The sequence below is a fragment of the Bactrocera neohumeralis genome, chromosome 5 (assembly GCF_024586455.1).
Source record: "Bactrocera neohumeralis isolate Rockhampton chromosome 5, APGP_CSIRO_Bneo_wtdbg2-racon-allhic-juicebox.fasta_v2, whole genome shotgun sequence".
NCBI lineage: Eukaryota > Metazoa > Arthropoda > Insecta > Diptera > Tephritidae > Bactrocera > Bactrocera neohumeralis.
The window spans coordinates 73,013,043-73,031,912 of NC_065922.1; the positions used below are offsets into that span (position 1 = coordinate 73,013,043).

Consider the following 18,870-nt stretch of genomic DNA (forward strand, 5'->3'; position numbering starts at 1 on the left):
TGCATTCTTCCGAAAAGGAAGAAGTCGCACGGCGCCATATCAGGTGAATACAAGGAGTGGTTAAAATGTGATTTTTGGTCAAATAATCGGTCACAAGCGTCGATCGATGAGACGGATTCTGAGCAATTTTTGGTCGTCTGTCAATTTGTGCGGAACAAACCGTGCACACACCTTTCGTAAGCCCAAATGTTCGGTCAAAATGCGATAAATTGATGTTTTTGAGATGTTCAATTCCATTTCCATGAATTTCAATGATGATTTCGGCTGATTTTTGATGAATTCATGTACAGTTTCGATGAAATTTCCGGTGATCACGGATTTTGATTCGCCCACATGTTGATCGTCATTTATGTCCTCACGACCACTTTGAAAACGTTGAAACCACTCGTGCAATCTGCTACGGGATCATCGCCATAAACTTGTTTCATCAATTGAAACGTTTCGGTAAAAATTTTACAAACTTTAAAACAAAATGTTGGCTCTTTGTTCGAACGGCATGGAGAGGTCCTTTTCGTGCTGTCAAAAGCCACTTTGAAATCGACGAAAAGGTGGAGGATGGAGTACGTTAGTTGATCGATGGTATTTGGCTTCGAATTCGGTAACAATTGTGGCATCGAACCGATGGTGTATTATCGTCCTGTAAAATCCATGAATTGTTCCACACTTCCGGCCGTTTTTGACGGATGTTGCCACGCAAACGTCTCAATACGGCCAAATGAACTCCTTATTAACTACATATCTGTCCTTCCGGTACAAATTTATGATTCACCAAACCACGAATATCGAAAATACAATGAGCATCACCTTGATTTGCGAGCGGCTTTGACATGATTTTTGTGGTTGCGGCTCGCATTTTCCCCTCCATTCTCATGATTGTTGACTTGTTTGCATTTCAAACTCATAAACCCACGTCTTACGGCAGTTATAATGCTTTTCATGAATGTGGGATTGGAATCTGCACGAGCAGTAGACCTGTTTAAGGTATTTATTTTGAAAAAAATAATCCTCTCGAAACGAAAATCATTAGAACGAACTAGCGAGATAGGTCGAGCTCTCTTGTCATCTCTCTAACACTTGCCTGATGATTTTCAAGCACCATATCCTTCACTTATTTAATATTTTCATCGGTTGAAGAGGTCAAAGGTCATCCAGAACCAGGCATGTCTTTAACGATTTCTCGACCGTTTTTGAAAGCTTTGTACCACTCGTAGGCTTGTGTTTTTCATAAAACTGAATCACCGTAAGCCTTTTGCAACATTCGCAACGATTTCGCATACGAAATATGGTTAGAAATACAAAATTTTAAACAAATTTCAAATTCGAAATAATTTTTTCAATTAAAATTTAGTTTGTATAAGTTTTTAATATTAAAAAAAAAATAAAAATGAATTAAAAAAATATAAAAATGAATTTTTTTTTGTAAGTTTAAATTTTTTTGGAATTTTTGTTTTTACATTGTTTACAAAAAAAAAAAAAATACTTAACAAAGTATTTATACGAAATATTTTAAAATGTTTTTTTTATAAAATATTTTATTAACATAAAAGTCGAAATTAAAATTTTGAATAAATTTTTTTTATAAATTTTTAATATTTAACACAAGCTTTTTTTTGAAATTTTATAATTTTTTTTTAAATATATTTTTTTTAATTTTACATTTTATTAACATAAAAGTCGAAATTAAAATTTTGAATTAATTTTTTTTTATAAATTTTTAATATTTAACACAATTTTTTTTGAAATTTTATAATTTTTTTTTAATATTTTTTTTTTTAATTTTACATTTTTTTTAGAAAAAATGGTTTGCTTAACAAAGTATTTATACGAAATGTTTGAAATTAAAAAAAAAAAAATAGTTTCATCTTAACCGGATTTTATTGGCGTAAGTATGTAACGGTCTATGTACTATAAGAAATTAATATTTCACATTTCATCACTTACGTTTACTATTCTGCGAATAATTGTAAATTTTCTGTATTTTCTTGTGGGTTTCAGCGGCTCATCAATTTCGTTTTGTGGTTGATAAGCAATTATTTCTCAGTTATAAGCCTTAAGTGCATAATTTTCTGCTGAGAAATTCTAAGAATTTGAGTAAATCAAATAATTCGAAACAATCAGTTTATGACAACGGTAATTTATAGAATATATATACATATACATACATATATATACATATATAAATATATGCAAAGCCATACTTTCACGCTCAGAAAGATGTAAGAAAAAGCATGAAAAAATCCCAACACACCCCCTATTTTGGAAAAAGGGGATTCTCGCCCTAACCTACTCACATGTGCTAGCCAGTGGACACACACACACAAACACAGTCACATGCATATGTCGCCTGTATTGTTTCAAAAACGTGACTGGCAAATCAATTAACCGCCTATGGCGCGGCGTTTAAGTCGCTGCGGTGGAAAATAAATGCATAAAAAACAAATAAAACAAATTGAAACACATTAATTGCCTATGATAACGTGTGCGAGTGTTTTAAAGGCAGGCAGGTGTTAAATGTGATTCCTGTAGAATTAAACGGTTTCTGATTTTTGCGGGCGTTTTTTTGTTTCTGTTTAAATTAACACATTCCTTGCAACAACGAAAACCCCACAAAGCGTCTGATAGGGGAAGTTTAAATGACTTTTCTTATATAAATAGAAATAGAAATCGGCGGCTGCGCCACAGTAAATTACAATTTAAACATTGTAATTATTTTTATGATTTTATTTACAAAAAGTACAACTCAAAGTAGCGTTAAACGGCGGCTGTTGTAAACACAAATTACGTTTTATTAAGGCGCATGTGCGGCAATTTCAAAGCAAATACGCAAAATTACTAAACTGATTGTCAATCATAAAAAAATAATTATTTCGGTTTCTAGGGATTTTTTCTCCAAAATAAAAAACAAACAAAAAACGTTAACTGCGGTAGCAACAAAGCTAGAATACCATTCACAACTAAAAAAATTTCCATGCAAAAACTTGACTTAGGTCGGTCAGTTAGTAAGACGGCTATATGCTATAGTAGTCCGATCTGAAATATTTTCTCGGAGATTGTACCGTTACCTTTGACAATGATCTGTGCCAAATTTCGTGAAGATATCTCGTCAAATAAAAAAGTTTTCCATACGAGTACTTGATTTTAAACGTTCAGTTTGTATGGCAACTATATGATATAGGGGTCCGATCTGAAATATTTTTTATGGAGATTGTACCGTTACCTTTGACAATGATCTGTGCGAAATTTCGTGAAGTTATCTCGTCAAGTAAAAAAATTTTTCATACGAGTACTTGATTTTAAACGTACAGTTTGTATGGCAGCTTTATGATATAGTAGTCCGATCTAAAATATTTTCTCGGAGATTGTACCGTTACCTTTGACAATGATCTGTGCGAAATTTCGTGAAGATATCTCGTCAAATCAAAAAGTATTCCATACAAGGACTTGATTTTGAACGTTCATTTGTATGGCAACCGATATATGGACATTGTACCGTTACCTTTGACATGATAGGGGTCCGATCTATTCCATACAAGGAAAACGTATTTTTGGCAACTATATGATATAGGGGTCCGATCTGAAATATTTTTTATGGACATTGTACCGTTACCTTTGACAATGATCTGTGCGTAATTTCGTGAAGTTATCTCGTCAAAAAAAAAAGTTTTCCATACGAGTACTTGATTTTAAACGTTCAGTTTGTATGGCAGCTATATGATATAGTGGTCCGATATCGGTGGTTCCCCCAAAATAGCAGGTTTTTGGAGAGAAAAGGCCACGTGCAAAATTTCAAAGTGATGTCTCGAAAAAGAAGGGTTCATTTTGCGTATATTCAGATAAATCCACTCAGCTCATCAAGGTGTTCAAGGTTTTAATTTAGTGATCTGGACCAGATGATTGGTTTATGTTTCCTTGTCGCCAGTTGCAGCTCTTCAATAGTAAAGAACGATGCTTCGTTGGTGGATTCCGTTCGACTTGTCTTACTCTTATTTTATGTGTAGGCATTAACAATTTTGTCCATTTTATGTGCATTCGATGGGAGCGGTGGTGTCCTGTCCTAGGTGAGGAAATGTTTATTTTCAGGTCTGGAAATGATTCCCATTCCTTCAATGATTTTTTCCTTTGTGGTTAGGGCGTCGAGATCTCTAATATCTACTGCGGTCTTTGGGTTAAGGTCGGCTACCGATGCGGTCTTGTTTAACGTTCTCTCTGCTTTAAGACGCTATCGCCCTGTCAAATGACCTGTGCTTGTCTGCACATGCGGTAGGTTACGCAAGTGTTGACACAAGTCCTCATCGGGTATTGTATTCAAAGTCGGCCAGCCGATAAACAGGAATTCTATCAACTGAACCTGTACGGCCAGCTTAATGGTGACGTACTTAGGATGTACTTGAAGACCTGCCAGGGGTTTAATGAGATGGAGGCTGTTATCTTAGCTTTCTAAAGTGACAGAATACCACTCTCACAAGCTCGAAAGCAAATTTGTTTATAGCAGTTTTTCTAGTATACCATAATCTGGATCTTGCTAGAATCAATCCTGATGGGCGCGAGCCTTTCACAATATTCTTAACACCATTTTTAAACGAACTTGAACTAGTTTTAACGCAACTAACCTTTGGATTTGAATTCGTCGCAAAAATTTTGTACAAAATTACGTTGAAATTGCAAAAAAGCAAAAAATAAAGCTGGACATGCACTGATCAAAAGCCATAAAATTCTGACGAAAACCAAAACCAGGCAAAAAGCGTGCTAAGTAAACTCCAACAACAACAGAAATAACAAGAAATTTAGCAAAAAGTGAAATTCGTGAAATAAGAAATAAAATTCAAATGACACGCAAAAACGGTGTGTTCAAAGTCTAGCGTGATTTATTAAACACAACAAACAACAGCAACAATCACACACACACACAGCACTACAATGAGATGGCTTATTATTCTGACTACTGTTGTTGTAAATGTTATTGTTGTTGAATGCGTTGGCAGTTGGCCAGAGTTTCCCAGTCAACCTGAATTGGCACAACGCCAAGCAAGTTCAACAAACTTGTTTGCAGTTGCTAACTGCGAGAGAGCGCAAACACAACAACAACAGCAAGCGCGATAGAAGTTTGATTGTAACTAACAAGCTAAACTACGATAGTAGAAGAGGCAAGCAATGCCAAACCAGTGGACGCCCATTTAATTGCAATAAAAAGCGCAGCGGAAAAATGCTTGCAATTGCCGACTGCGCATCGCGCACGCGCAACACGTCAAAGCGCGCGTAATTCACAGCGGGAGTTATTGATACGTAAATGTTTGGAATGGAGAGAAATAACTAAATGTTAAAAAAAATGAAATTTAATGGCAAAGAGGGGTGTATTTAAGGAGTAAGAGAAAATATTTTTAAATTAAAGCAAATATGAACTAAAAATCAAAATTAGGTAAAAAAAATATTTTAAATAAAAATAGCATAAAATAAATTGTTTAAATTTTAAAAGACAAAAAATAAAAAAAAAATATTTAAAAAACAATATTAAATAAATTTAAATACAATTTTTTCAAATTAAACCAAAAAAAAAAATTAAAAAAAACATATATAAAGTAAAAAAAAAAATTAGAAAAAAAATATTTTGAATTAAAATTACGTTAAATAAATTATTTAAATTATAAAAATATAAAAAATTTTAAATAAAATTATATATAATATTATTAAAGGAAAGCAAAAATAAAGTAAAACAAAAATTTGTTAAAATACTATATATAGTAAGGCAAAAATTAGGTAAACAAATTATATTAAATAAAAATAATTTAAAAAAACGTAAAAAATATTAAAAGACAAAAAAAATATTTAAAAACCAATATTAAATAAATTTAAATACAATTTTTACAAATTAAAGCAAAAAAATAATTTAAAAAAAAAAACATACATATGTATATAAAGTAAAACAAAAATAGAAAAAATTATTTTAAATAAAAATTACATAAAATAAATTGTGTAAATTATAAAAAAAAAAAAAAAAAAACTATATATAAAAAAACAAAAATTAAAAACAATATAAAATAAATTTAAATAAAATATATAAAAAAAATTTAATTGCAATAAATAATAAAAAAAAATATTAAAAAACCTGACAAATAACATTTCTAAAAAAAATATCTTTTTTTTTTAAATTTCCAATTTTTTTGTCTTCTTAATATGTGCATAAAAGTGAACAGAATTAGAAGAAAAAATAATTTTTATTTTTTAATTTTTTCCCTCTAAATCTGCTCACCTCATAACACACATATTGACCATTTAACGCTAAATATGACTGACAAAAATGCGCGTATTTTCCCAACACTCCGGCGTAATTGAATTGTACATAACAAAAACGGCTCAATGACAGCAACAACAATAGCAAGAATAACACACAACAACAAAACAAAGATATGCTTTATTAGCAGTTGTTGGCTTAGTAAATTCTTTCTAAAAAAAGTGGTGTTGTTGTTGTGATGTAATTAGAAAATGTAAAGTACATTTTTAGCATTATTTAACTCATTAAAAAAGCGCGACGCGTCAGACACAAAACAAACATTAATTGCATGCTCGCAAGCAAAGTTCAATTGCTATGATTGATTTACCTAAAGATTGGTGGAGATGTGGGTGAAGCAAGGAGTGCGAAGAGCACATTAAAAGATGTGAGCACTGAGACAAAAGTAGCTCAATTTGAGTCAAGCGACGGTGTTAAGGCAGCTAGAAGCGCTACGGTTGATTGGGTAGAGATTTTTTGTGTTTTTTTTTTAAGAAATATAACATTGGTTAATGTGGAGAGTTTATAGGAGCATATTATTTCAGCTAATAGATATTTAATTGAGATCGTGTTTTTAAGTTCTATAAAGTAGCAGTAGAAGTAACTACTTACTCAAAACATTAGTGTAGCTCGCCATTTTGGACCTAATTTTCTTAGTTACGTCTGTAAAGTATACAGTTAGGCGAAACAAGCAATATTTTATATTATTTTTTTCGATAAGCTGATTAACTACACTTCTCTAATGGTTTATAAAAATATTAATTTGTGATATTATACATAAATATCAGAGTAATATGTTATTTAAAGCATACTTTTAGGCGCAAATCATTTTTCTCGTTATTGCTTTCAACCGGCAATACATCTACACATTTCTAAAGGTTTATAAAAATATACAATTTTGCAATTATAACATTATTTTCTAAACTTTGCTGTGAGATTTTACAGAAATATGAAAATAAGTTTGTATTTAAAGCACACTTTCAGGCGAACTAAACTTTTTCATTATTTCGTTCAAAGTGCGGATTGACTACATTTCTCAAATAGTTTATAAAAATATATATTTTTGCAAAACCGACCCATCTTATATTATTTATCTTTAAATTACACAAAAATAGAAAAGTAAGTTGTTATTTGAAACATACTTTCAGGCAAACTAAACTTTTCCGTAATTTCTTTCGAACAGCAAGGCTTATTACACTTCTCAAATGGTTTAAAAAAAGATGGTTTTGCAAAACTGACGTGTCTTCTATAATCTTTGTTGTAAGATTATACAGAAATACTAAAGCAAGTTGTTTTTTAAAGCATACATCTAGGCGAATCATACCTTTTCGTTATTTATTTCGATCATAAAACCTTTTCATACAAGAAATGGACTCAGAGCATTAAAACCCCTTAACTATAATGAGAGTTATCTCCTCGAAGCTACAAAGAGTAAGATAAACCATGTCTAATGCGTTTTCTGAGAAACTTGCGCTATTTTAGTTCAGCTAAAACGACAATAAACTCAAACCTATTTCAGAGTGACGCCTCTTTGCTTTTTTTGGCACTCAAAAGTAATTTATGTGGTAAACCGCAAGTGCCGAATGTAGCTCAAATATAAGCAGCTTAACTTGAGCGGGAAGTACAACAACTAGAAATAACGCCTAATGCCAAAACTGAGCGCAAGTTATACAGAGAAATACACACAAAAAAAAAATGAAATAAAAAAATAAAAAATAAATAAAAAGCGCAAAGTAAACAATTTAAGCGCTTAAAGTTTACAAAGCTGTTTAATATTATTTATATTTTTTACAAAAACTAATAAAAAACGAAATTAAGCCGCTATTAAATGCGCGCTAATGACACTAAAATCGATCACAATAAGTAAATCAAAGCGTTTAAGTATGAAAACCGTGCAACGCAGCTTAATTGCACAGCTGGTAGGCAAGTTCACACCGTAGTAGAAGGCGCGACGCAACGCGGAGGTATGGCGGCGGCATTTAAAAGGTCTGTCTTTTTAGCCAGAAAATAAAGCGAAACTTGGAAAATACCAAAAAAGCGCCACTAAGCTGAGCAACAAGTTTGGACTTCTCAGTATTCAAAGAGTGGAGAGCACGTGGCGTGCTGGGAGCGCGTTTGTATGAGCGCGCATGCAATGGCAGCTAAGGCGCATTTCCTTACAACGTTTTACAAAGTCACTACAATTTTTTTTTTGCGCTACAGTGTTGTTGTTGTTGCACTGCCGCATAATTACATGGCTGTTGCCATGGTACCGGTTCTCTGTTATGCTGCTCATATGAAATTTATTCATTATTTCTCTGTTTTACCCACTATATTGGCGCTCCAATGCCCTCGCATACACAGTATGTATGTTTGTATTGGCAGCGTCGCAACATTTACTGCTTATAAACGTCGATAAAACTAGACAACACTCTTATTGGCTTGTGAAACGCTTAACCGCCAACAACTACGCGCACTACAAATACCGCCTAAAGTATACGATATTCGCTCATTAGCCGGTGTAAATTGACAAAGGTGGCTTTTGTGTTGCGCCGCGCGTTATTGACACCGCCAGAGCAGTGAATAGAAGAAGTATACGCCACGGTTAACCGCAAAGTGTGTAAACAATAAATGAGAAAAAAGTGACAAAAACGCAATAAATACAATTAAAATGTATTTTTAAATAATTTTTTTCTTTATCAATAAAGCCACAAAATACTACGTTACCGCAGAGTGAAAAAATTGTGCAAAAGTCTTGCGAAAAAAGTGAACTAATTAAAGCTACTCAAATTACTTGGCAGTAATTTAATATTATGATATAATTGAAGTCGCTCATTCGATTACAAATGGCGAAAGGTAAAAAATAGTAATAAATAAATAAGTAATTGGAAAATTGTGTGGTGAATACTTGTATGAAAAGCAAAAATATTCAATTAAAAAGTACAAATTTCTTAATAAAAACACATAACTTTACATCGCATATAAAACAAGAAGCACTAAAAATGCAAAATACGCTTAAAAAATAAATAAATAAAAACTAAAATGAAAAGTAAAATATTTATATACATATATAAAACATGATATAAAATTTAAAATTTAAGACTAAAAGCAATACTCACATAACCAGCAAAAAAAGTAAACCTCAGTCTTTTTGTAAAAAGTTTCAAGCATACTTTAAGCACTGCCGCAATTCTAGTTTATCATTACAAATGTACCGATAATGCGTACAAAGTGCGCTAACCCAGCTGCTAGTTAACTGCATTAAGGTTATGTTGCACAAAATAATATGCGCTCTAAATTACGCTGCACCAACACGAATTAACTGCTCTTTTACTACATATTTTAGCATTTCAATTTCATTCAGTAGGTCCACAAAGTATGTAAGTCGTTTGCGCACAGAACTGCCGCAGTTACCGCAGAATGTTTAAGCCAATTTCCCAGCTACTTTCGCGCACGTGTTTCACACATTTTCACTTTCATTTTATTACACTATTCTTATTACACTATTATAAACTTTTTTTATATATTATGCACTTTAAATCACACTCACAACACAACATTAACTCGAAATTAATCAAAATTCACTTATTTTTAAACAGCTTATTATTTCCTTGTTTGTTTACAACGACGCCTTAAATTTACGTTATTCGATGTTATTGTTTTCATTTACCACGAGTTCGCACGCTCGTAATGTATGATACTCTGTTATATGGTGTCTGCATGTAAATGTCTGCAATAAATGTAAACAAAAATGTTATCGATATATTTTTATTTTAATTACCAATACCAATAATATTAATTAAAGGATATTTTATTGCAATTTAGTATTATTAAAATTTTATACATAATTATGAAATACTATACATACATACATACATATACTTATGTACATGTATACATTTCTTAAAAGAGCATTATTGTAATGAAAAAATGTAAATCGTTAAAAAACTTAAATTAAAATCTAAATTTGCGGCATTAAAAATATAATAACATTTATGATATAAAAATTACATGTTAGTTCGCAATAAGTTTGTACATCCATCATACGGCACTTATTGACAGGTTTGCTAAAGCTAATATTGATTTGTTAAAACTTTTAAGTATTCGAATGTTTAATGTGGCGCTCTGTCCTCATCTATAAATCATTTTATTATCAAAAATTATTACATTTTATAATTTGAAAAAATTTTGAACTTTTTGAAATTTGGAGACTTATGTAAATTATCAGAAATTTTAAATTTGGAGACATTTTGAGAACTTTTTTGCTTTCATCAGAATTTATTAAGTTTGGAAAAGTTTTGAAATTTGGAGAAATTTCGTAATTTTTTGAAGTTTGGAGACATTTTGAAAACTTTTTTGTTTTTATCAGAAATTATGAAATTTGGAACATTTTTGAGATGAGGAGAAATTTTGTAATTTTTTGAAATTTGGAGACATTTTGAGAACTTTTTTGCTTTCATTAGAATTTATTAAGTTTGGAAAAGTTTCGAAATTTGGAAAAATTTCGTTATTTTTTGAAGTTTGGAGACATTTTGAAAACCTTTTTGTTTTTATCAGAAATTATGAAATTTTGAACATTTTTGAGACGAGGAGAAGTTTTGTAATTTTTCGAAAATTTTCGGACATTTTGAAAACTTTATAAAGTTTGCAGTTTTTTTATAATTTTGAAATTTGAAGAAATTTTGTATAATATCTAAAATTATTACATTTTGAAATTTAATAAAATTTTGAACCTTTTGAAATTTAGATAAATTTTGTAAATTAGCCAAAATTATTAAATTTTGCAATATGTAAAACTTTTGAAATTAGTTGAAATTTTGCATTTTTTTCTTTTTTGAAATTTGCAGACATTTTGAAAACTGTAGAAAATTTGCAGATTTTTTTGAAAATTTGAAATTTGAAGGAATTTTGTAATTTTTAAATTACTGTAACTAGTCTTCTTGTACAGAAAATCATAGATTTCAGAGCAAACATGGTGTTTAGGTGAGGATTTTGATTACAAGTATAAATTTTTAACAGAAGCGTTAAAAAAATGTCATATTATAAATATGTAAAATTAGCACAATTTCAATATTTTATTATCTATAAGTTTAAAAAGCTTTCTCAGTTATTTCCGCTAACAATACTTTAACGCTTAAACGAATATTTTACTCCTACAAAAATTATCGATATATAAAATAAAATAATAAACTAAATTAAATGACATAATATTTTTTGAAGCACTCTAAAAATCATATAAGCATACATATGTTATCAAAACTACAACAATTTATCACTTAAAAATTGCAAATTTCTCTAAATTATTCATGGTACGCATGCTATGTAGGATCTTAAACGAATATTTTACTCCTACAAAAATTATCGATATTTAAAACACACACAATACACAATATTTTTATGAATTCGCTGTAGCAATTTGTGCAATAAGCTTGTAATCTCAATTTGCAAATGCTGCGCTTAAGTTTTAGCGCAAAAGTCAGCGCGAAAATTATAATAAAATAAATAAGCATTTATAACTCATAACTGTCAGAAAATAATTATTCAAATGAGCGCAAGAATTGTGGGTAATTTTCGCAGGCAGCACACAGGCACACGAAGAAAGCAAGGCAAAATTAAAAATTGAAAATACAAATAAAAACAAAAACAAAAAATAATAAAATAAAAGAAAATGAAATTGAGAAGAAAAGCAAAAAATGCTTTAACAATCAAAACAAAACCAAAAAAAATTGCCTTTAATAATCAAAACATTAAATTGTGTTGTGAAAACTCGTTTTGGCCACTTAAGAAATGTGTGCCACACTTATGCCATGCTTCGAGAAGCAGCAATTAAGCCCTGCAGACAGCAAAAAATCAAAAATAACAACAAATAAGCAAAGCAGCAAAGCAGCGCAGGTAAAAGCCTGTCTGCTGTGCAAGAAAATGAGTAATACATAATTTCTCTTTTTTCGCAGCACACTTTTCGAATGCCATGCGTGTAAAACACGTTTAATTGCGCTTTAAAAAAATATTTAAATAAAACCAATTGTTTATTAAACGCTTAAAAATAATTGACAAGCGTCTGCCGAACATACATACATATAGTGGGTGAAGCGCGCTGGTAAAAGTTAAGGCGCAGCGCGCAAACAAAGAGTAATTAAAAATAAAAATAAACCAAAGTGTAATGATTACATTGAAAATTACTTTAAGTTGTAAGAATATATTTATATGTATGGCTGCAGACAATTCAATAGTTATTATTGTTGCATTTTTTTAATGCCAAAGCCAAGAATTTTGCAAATATCATTTGAATATATCTTGAAATTGTAAACAAAAACATTAACACGCACACATTTAAACAATTAAATGTTATTTATTTGCGCATGAGAATTATGGCAGCAGCTTTGGCCACCCTCGTGCATACAAACAAACATATTCTGTGCCCACAAATGGGAATTGTATTTAGTAAGCTTGGCCTCAATTGCGGCCAACGGCCATTTTGGCTGTACTTATGTATGTGAAGAAAAAACTATATTGAAATGTATTGTAAATAAATAATTATAATAGTCAGGCGTTAATAACTGAAGAAATCAATTGTTTGTGCAAATCAGTTGTAGTTAGTGGCTTTGGCACTATGACAAGAATGTAAAAAATTTCAAAGTCAAAGCATCGGGCAGCGCGCGTGTTGAATTGTTTGGCTACTCATTGCTAGTGCAGGTAAACAATTCGCTTATGTTGTCGTTGCCAAGCAAGGAAGGGCAATTCTTTACGAATTTTGTTCACTTTTGCTGGGTCAATCAACTAAATGCTTGTTTCTGGCGTGAGGAACTACTGGCACGACATGCAAACTAGTTGCAGGCGGGTGCGAAAAGGTAGCAGCACTGATATTTTTAATAACTGTGATGCTATGAGTTTAAAAGTGCAAAAAGATTTGTGCAAATTAATTTATTATGCTCTATAATTCATATTCTCAAAACAAAGTTAGCACAGAATCAATAAATTTTTTGCTACAAATCATATTCTCAAAGCAAAATTAACACAGAATCAACCAAAATTTCATTCATTTATAACAATTTTCTTATTGATTTGTTTGTTTACATCAAAGCTTTAATTTTACGTTATTCTATAGGATTCGTCTGATTTACTACTAGTTCGCATGCATGTTAAAGCATTACAAGGTGTCTGCATGCAAATTTTAAACTCAACAAAAAAAATTATTTATCTTATTTACAACAAAAAGTAACACAGTTTTTACCCTTAAAAAAAATAAAATAATGACATAATAACATAAAAAAATTAAAATAATTTTAATACCCAGCTGAAGTATCTGTTGATAGTGCTGTTATACGCAAAATGGAAGCATTTTTTAAATTTATTTTCTCATCTTAAAATTATTATCAAAACTAGAATAAAGAATTAAATTATTATTTTAATATTAAAATCTAAATTTTAATATTGAAATTGTTATTTTAAATTAAAATTACAAAATTTAATATTAAAAAAAAATTATTTTAATTTTTTTAGTCCAAACTCACAACTATTTTTAATCGATTGCTATTTTCCCAAACATCACTGCTACACCTCATTTAACCACTCACTCTCTCAGTCGTTGCACTCAGTAGCTATTTATGAGCAATATCTAAGCTCTGCTGCTGCACCATCAAGAAAAGGGCTGAACTCAGTAACATAAATATGTATGTACATATGTATTGTACACGACCGGTTTAGCGAGTGAGTAGCGAAGGTTTTTTCATTATTTTCGTTGGAAATGCATACTCATAATTAAAGCGAAATGAATTAAGGCAATAAAAGTGCACGAAAATCACATTTAAAAAATTTCCAAAGTGTTATATAATAATTTTTAGCATTTTTAATGTAAAAATATGGCAAGACTATCTTCAGAAAATTTATTTTTTATTATAACAAATTTTATTTACATAAGACTAATAGCTTGAGACGTGGAAGCTGTATATTCATCTATTTTTACGTCTAATCAATAAAAGTTACTAAGCAGAAATTTTATGATAAGAAACCATATTTATTCTTTAAAGTTTAATTTGGAAGCATTTTTTTTTTAATTTATTGATGCTAAAAAGTTTAGGCGTTAATTCGATAAATTTACACACACCAAAAATTTTTTAAATTTTTTTTATCATAAATCTCACTTATTATGTTATTTCACATCCCACTTTGAAAAAAATTAAGCTCTGAAACTTTTACTAAGCGAAAGCTTTCATCTGCTTGAAAGCTTTTAGTAAGTTTAATGTATTATTATAGCATATTTGTATCTACTTAATACGGGTTAAGTTGTTTTCGCAGTTTTGAAAAAAATTAAGCTCGGAGGCTTTCACTAAGCAAAAGCTTTCATCTGCTTGAAACTTTCAGTGAGTTTAACGAATTTTTGTAGAATATTTGTACCTATTTAGTACTGATTAAGTTGTTTTCGGAAACACAGAAAGCTCAGAAGCTTTCGCTAAGCTAGACTCTCGTAAGCATGAAGGCGTCTAAGGGTTTAATGCAATTTTAGATCATGTATGCTTGTACAAATGATTATGCTGATTAGTTTTTTCGCAATAAAAAAAAGCTTTTGCGCTTTCACTAAGCTAGAATTCCCATATACTTTCAAATTTTAGTAAGTTCTACGCATTTTTGGAAGAGCTTTGTTAATGATAAGGATTAAAAAGTTTTTTTTTTAAACAAAGAAATCTCAGAAGCTTTCACTAAGTTAGACTCTCATATGCATGAAGGCGTCTGAAATTTTAATAAATTTTTGAAATATGTATGGATGTTAAGTTTGGTATTAATTAATTTTTTCGCAAAAAAATGAAAACTTCGAAGCTTTCACTTGGATAGAATTCTCGTATGCATGTACATTTTAGTAAGTTCTATGCATTTTTGGAACAGGTTTGTTTATAATACTGATTATAAAAAGTTATTTCCGCAATACAGAAAGCTCCGAAGCTTTCACTAAGCTCGAACTTTCATATGCATGAAAGCTTTAAGAAGTTATGTGCATTTCTGGAAGACGTTTGTTTGTAATACATATTAAAAGTTTTCTTAAGCAAACAAATAAAGCTCTGAAGTTTTCATTAAGCTTCAATAACTATGAAAGCTTAAGTAGGTTCAACCATTTTTGAGCTATAAATGTTTATAGTACAGACGAAAAAGGATTTTTTTTGCTATGATAAGAAGCTCTGAGCTTTCACTAAGCTAGAATTTTCATATGCAGGAAAGCTTCATTACATCTTAAAGACATTTATACAATGCAGACTAAAATCTGATTTTTGCAAGCATTTTCCTTTTTCTCTATAAGCTTTTAAATGGCAAAAAGTCACATTGGCATCAATAATCATAATGAAAAGGAAAATAAAAACAACTAACAATAGAACACAAGGTTAATATGCCGCTAAAAATCACACTAAGAACATGTCAAATGTGTGATAAGAAAATTAAAAGGCAAACAAACAGAGCACACAAAAACACAAATTTACACACACATGTACATATTAGCAAATATGAATGCATAATTAATAAAGTTGGAGTCACGATAAATTTTGTGATAATTTCTTTGTGCTGTGGTTTTTTATTGTTTACGTTGTTTTTGTTGTAATATTGCAGTTATAGCAACGCTGTATTTGCCTATTCGGCTTTTTATCTTTATTTATATGCCATTTTCCGTGTTCCTAAGCATTTACAACGGCACTTTTATTGGTTTGGCGGAAATACACACGAATGAGTTAATAGCTTTAGAATTAACTCAATGAGTAAGAGAGTTATTTGGCTGCTTGACTGATAGTTGTGCTCACTGCTGATATTTCTGATAAACGAAATCAGTATTTGCAGCGCTCTGACTAATTAATTACCCTACTGACTGACTGGCTGACACTTTCGCTCAATCTGCTACAAAGTAGCGGTACTTATCTAAAAATTCGCAGTCAAAAAGGGTTTCGTTTACACCCATAAACGAATTAAATAAACATTGAGCACTTGTGTCATAAATTTGGCAAACAAGAAAATAGTAAGCTGAGGAAAAAAGTATGTGCAAAAAAACACCGCAAATAAAGAACGGTACACAGCAGAAACGGGTAGGCATAAGAAGTATGCAAAGAAAGCGTTGACGTCTAGCAACTATTTTTGACAGATGACAGCTGTTTACAAAAATAGACGTCAGCTCATATTAGTTTAGCTGAAAACGTACTTATGCGCTGATAATTAGGAAATGGAAAAACAAATAAACGTTTGTTTACGGCTACAGTTTAAATTAGACGCACTGCCTAAGTATTTATAACTTGATAATTGAGAAATCAGACTTGTGAAAATACATATTTACTGTTTGATTGCAATTATTAATAAAGATAGTGTTCTAAAACTGATTTTTAGCACAGCAGATGACGACTCCCAATATTTAGCAGCTGACGAAGTCTATTGACAAAATAATAATGAATAAATAATGAAAAATAAATGTGATAGACAAGAAAGAATGTCATCTTCGACTGCACCGCAGCTATAGCACGCTTCACAGATGCATTTTTATGGCATAAAGGGTATAAAAATGTTTGTATCTTGATTTTGATTAGTCAGTTTGTACGGCAGCTATATGCTATAGTGAACCGATCTGAACAATTTGTTTGGAGATTGTATCGTTGCCTTGAAGAATAATCCACACCAAGTTTCGTCAAGATATCCTGTCAAATAAAAAAGTTTTTCATACAAGGACTTGAGTTTGATCGGTGAATTTGTATGGAAGCTATATGCTATAGTGAACCGATCTGAACAATTTCTTCGCATATTGTACCATTGCCTTAGACAATAGTCTATGCTGAATTTCATGAAGATACCTTGTCAAATAAAAAAGTTTTTCCTACAAAAACTTGTTTTCTGTCGGTCAGTTTGTATGACAAATATACTTTGTAATTTCCCGATCTCGGCGGCTTTCGACAAATGAAAGTTTTTTTTGGTGAGAAAAAGAATGTGTGCAAAATTTCAGAGCAATATCTCAAAAACTGAGGGACTGATTCGGGTATATGCAGCTGCACATGGCTAAATCAACGCAGCTCATCAAGCTGATCATTTATATATGTATATATTATATTATCTATAAGGTCTCCGACGTTTCTTTTGTGTGTTTACAAATATCGTGGCAAACTTAATATACCCTGTGCTAGGCCTAATTCTTCAAATAAATTAAAAATGCGAAGCACCAAATGTTTCAAACTAACAATATTATCGAAAATCGTTTTTTTTTTTTGGTTCAAGCAAAGCATTTCCACTTATAAGGTGTTCATACTTTTAGTTAATGATATAAAAAAATCATAACATTGCATCGCATCAAACTTAAAACGGATATGCTAAGCACTTACAACACTTACACTAACAACTAATTGTGGGTTCATATGGTGACCCAAACAAAGTCTATCAATTATTATGTCTAATTTTATACAAAACAATTTTTTGTTGCTTAAACATAACCGCGACAATTTTTATTGCTAATATGCGCATTAAACACTTGCACATGATTTCAAATGATTTGTTTATTCGTCTGCTAGTTGACTAAAAGCAAATACACAATGTATGACAACCCTTAACACACTGCTAATGAAATATTCACGTGCAATTACCACGGGTTTAAAATACTTCTAGAGGCGCAAATTCAATTGAATTTTACTATAATTATAACAATTTTCTAAACAAATACAACACAAAAACTTTAGCAGTCGTCATTGACACATGGCAATTCGCACAATCGATTATTTTACCTAGCAATAATGCATACTTTACCAATGAAAGCGGCCAATTTGACGTTTGCTTTAATTATTGAACTTAATTTATTGACAGGCTAATTGTCAAATGCCGGCTGGTAGCAAAGTTTAATGAGCCTTATTCTTAAACATTTATGCGTATAGGAAATTTTATGTTATGACTGTTAAGGCTATTGGGGAAGAGTACTGTGGACAGTTTAGAAAAATGTATAAATTTTAAAAGTAAAGAATTCTATAATTCTAAATGCGGTCTTTTATATTGAATTAGTTAAATTGCGGAAAAAGTGTTTGCAAAAAGATTTGTGACTAAACACTAGCAGCGAATGCCAATCAGCTGAGCAGTGACAGCAAAAAATTACGCATACGCCCTGTCAGCTATGACAATTGTCTTAGAAAGTTTATAAAATAAGCAAGATTATGAAATTAAAATATTAATTTTAATTTGCAAAAAAAATTGTTTTTAATTTGCAAAAAATTATATATAAATTTGAACAAAAAATTAAATTTTAATTTAAAACAAAATTAATTTTAATTTGAAAAAAAAATAATACATACATACATACATACATACATATGTACATAACTTAGGAAAGAAAATTAAATTTAAATTAAAAAAATTAACTAATTAAAAAAATTAAATTTTAATTTAAAAAAATTAATTTTAATTAAAAAAAAAATTAATTTTAATTTAAAACAAAATTAATTTCAATTTGAAAAAAATTATACATACATAACTTAGGAAAGAAAATTAAATTTAAATTAAAAAAATTAACTAATTAAAAAAATTAAATTTTAAAAAAATTAATTTTAATTTAAAACAAATTTAATTTTAATTTGAAAAAAATTATACATAAATTAGAAAAGAAAATTAAATTTAAATTAAAAAAATTA

The 18,870-nt window shown here is 30.2% G+C and overlaps 1 protein-coding gene and 1 long non-coding RNA gene across 3 annotated transcripts in view; one reads left to right on the forward strand and one right to left on the reverse strand.

Annotated features, from left to right (window-relative positions):
* LOC126759810 (uncharacterized) overlaps nucleotides 1–18,870 on the reverse strand; it is a 136,429-nt gene that overhangs the window by 109,108 nt on the left and 8,451 nt on the right. For both annotated transcript variants that reach the window (XR_007667082.1, XR_007667083.1), the window contains exon 2: nucleotides 9,364–9,974. This is a non-coding gene — a long non-coding RNA (uncharacterized LOC126759810). The remainder of the gene's footprint in view (nucleotides 1–9,363; nucleotides 9,975–18,870) is intronic.
* LOC126759809 (sodium/potassium/calcium exchanger 4) overlaps nucleotides 1–18,870 on the forward strand; it is a 37,444-nt gene that overhangs the window by 5,538 nt on the left and 13,036 nt on the right. The window lies entirely within an intron of this gene.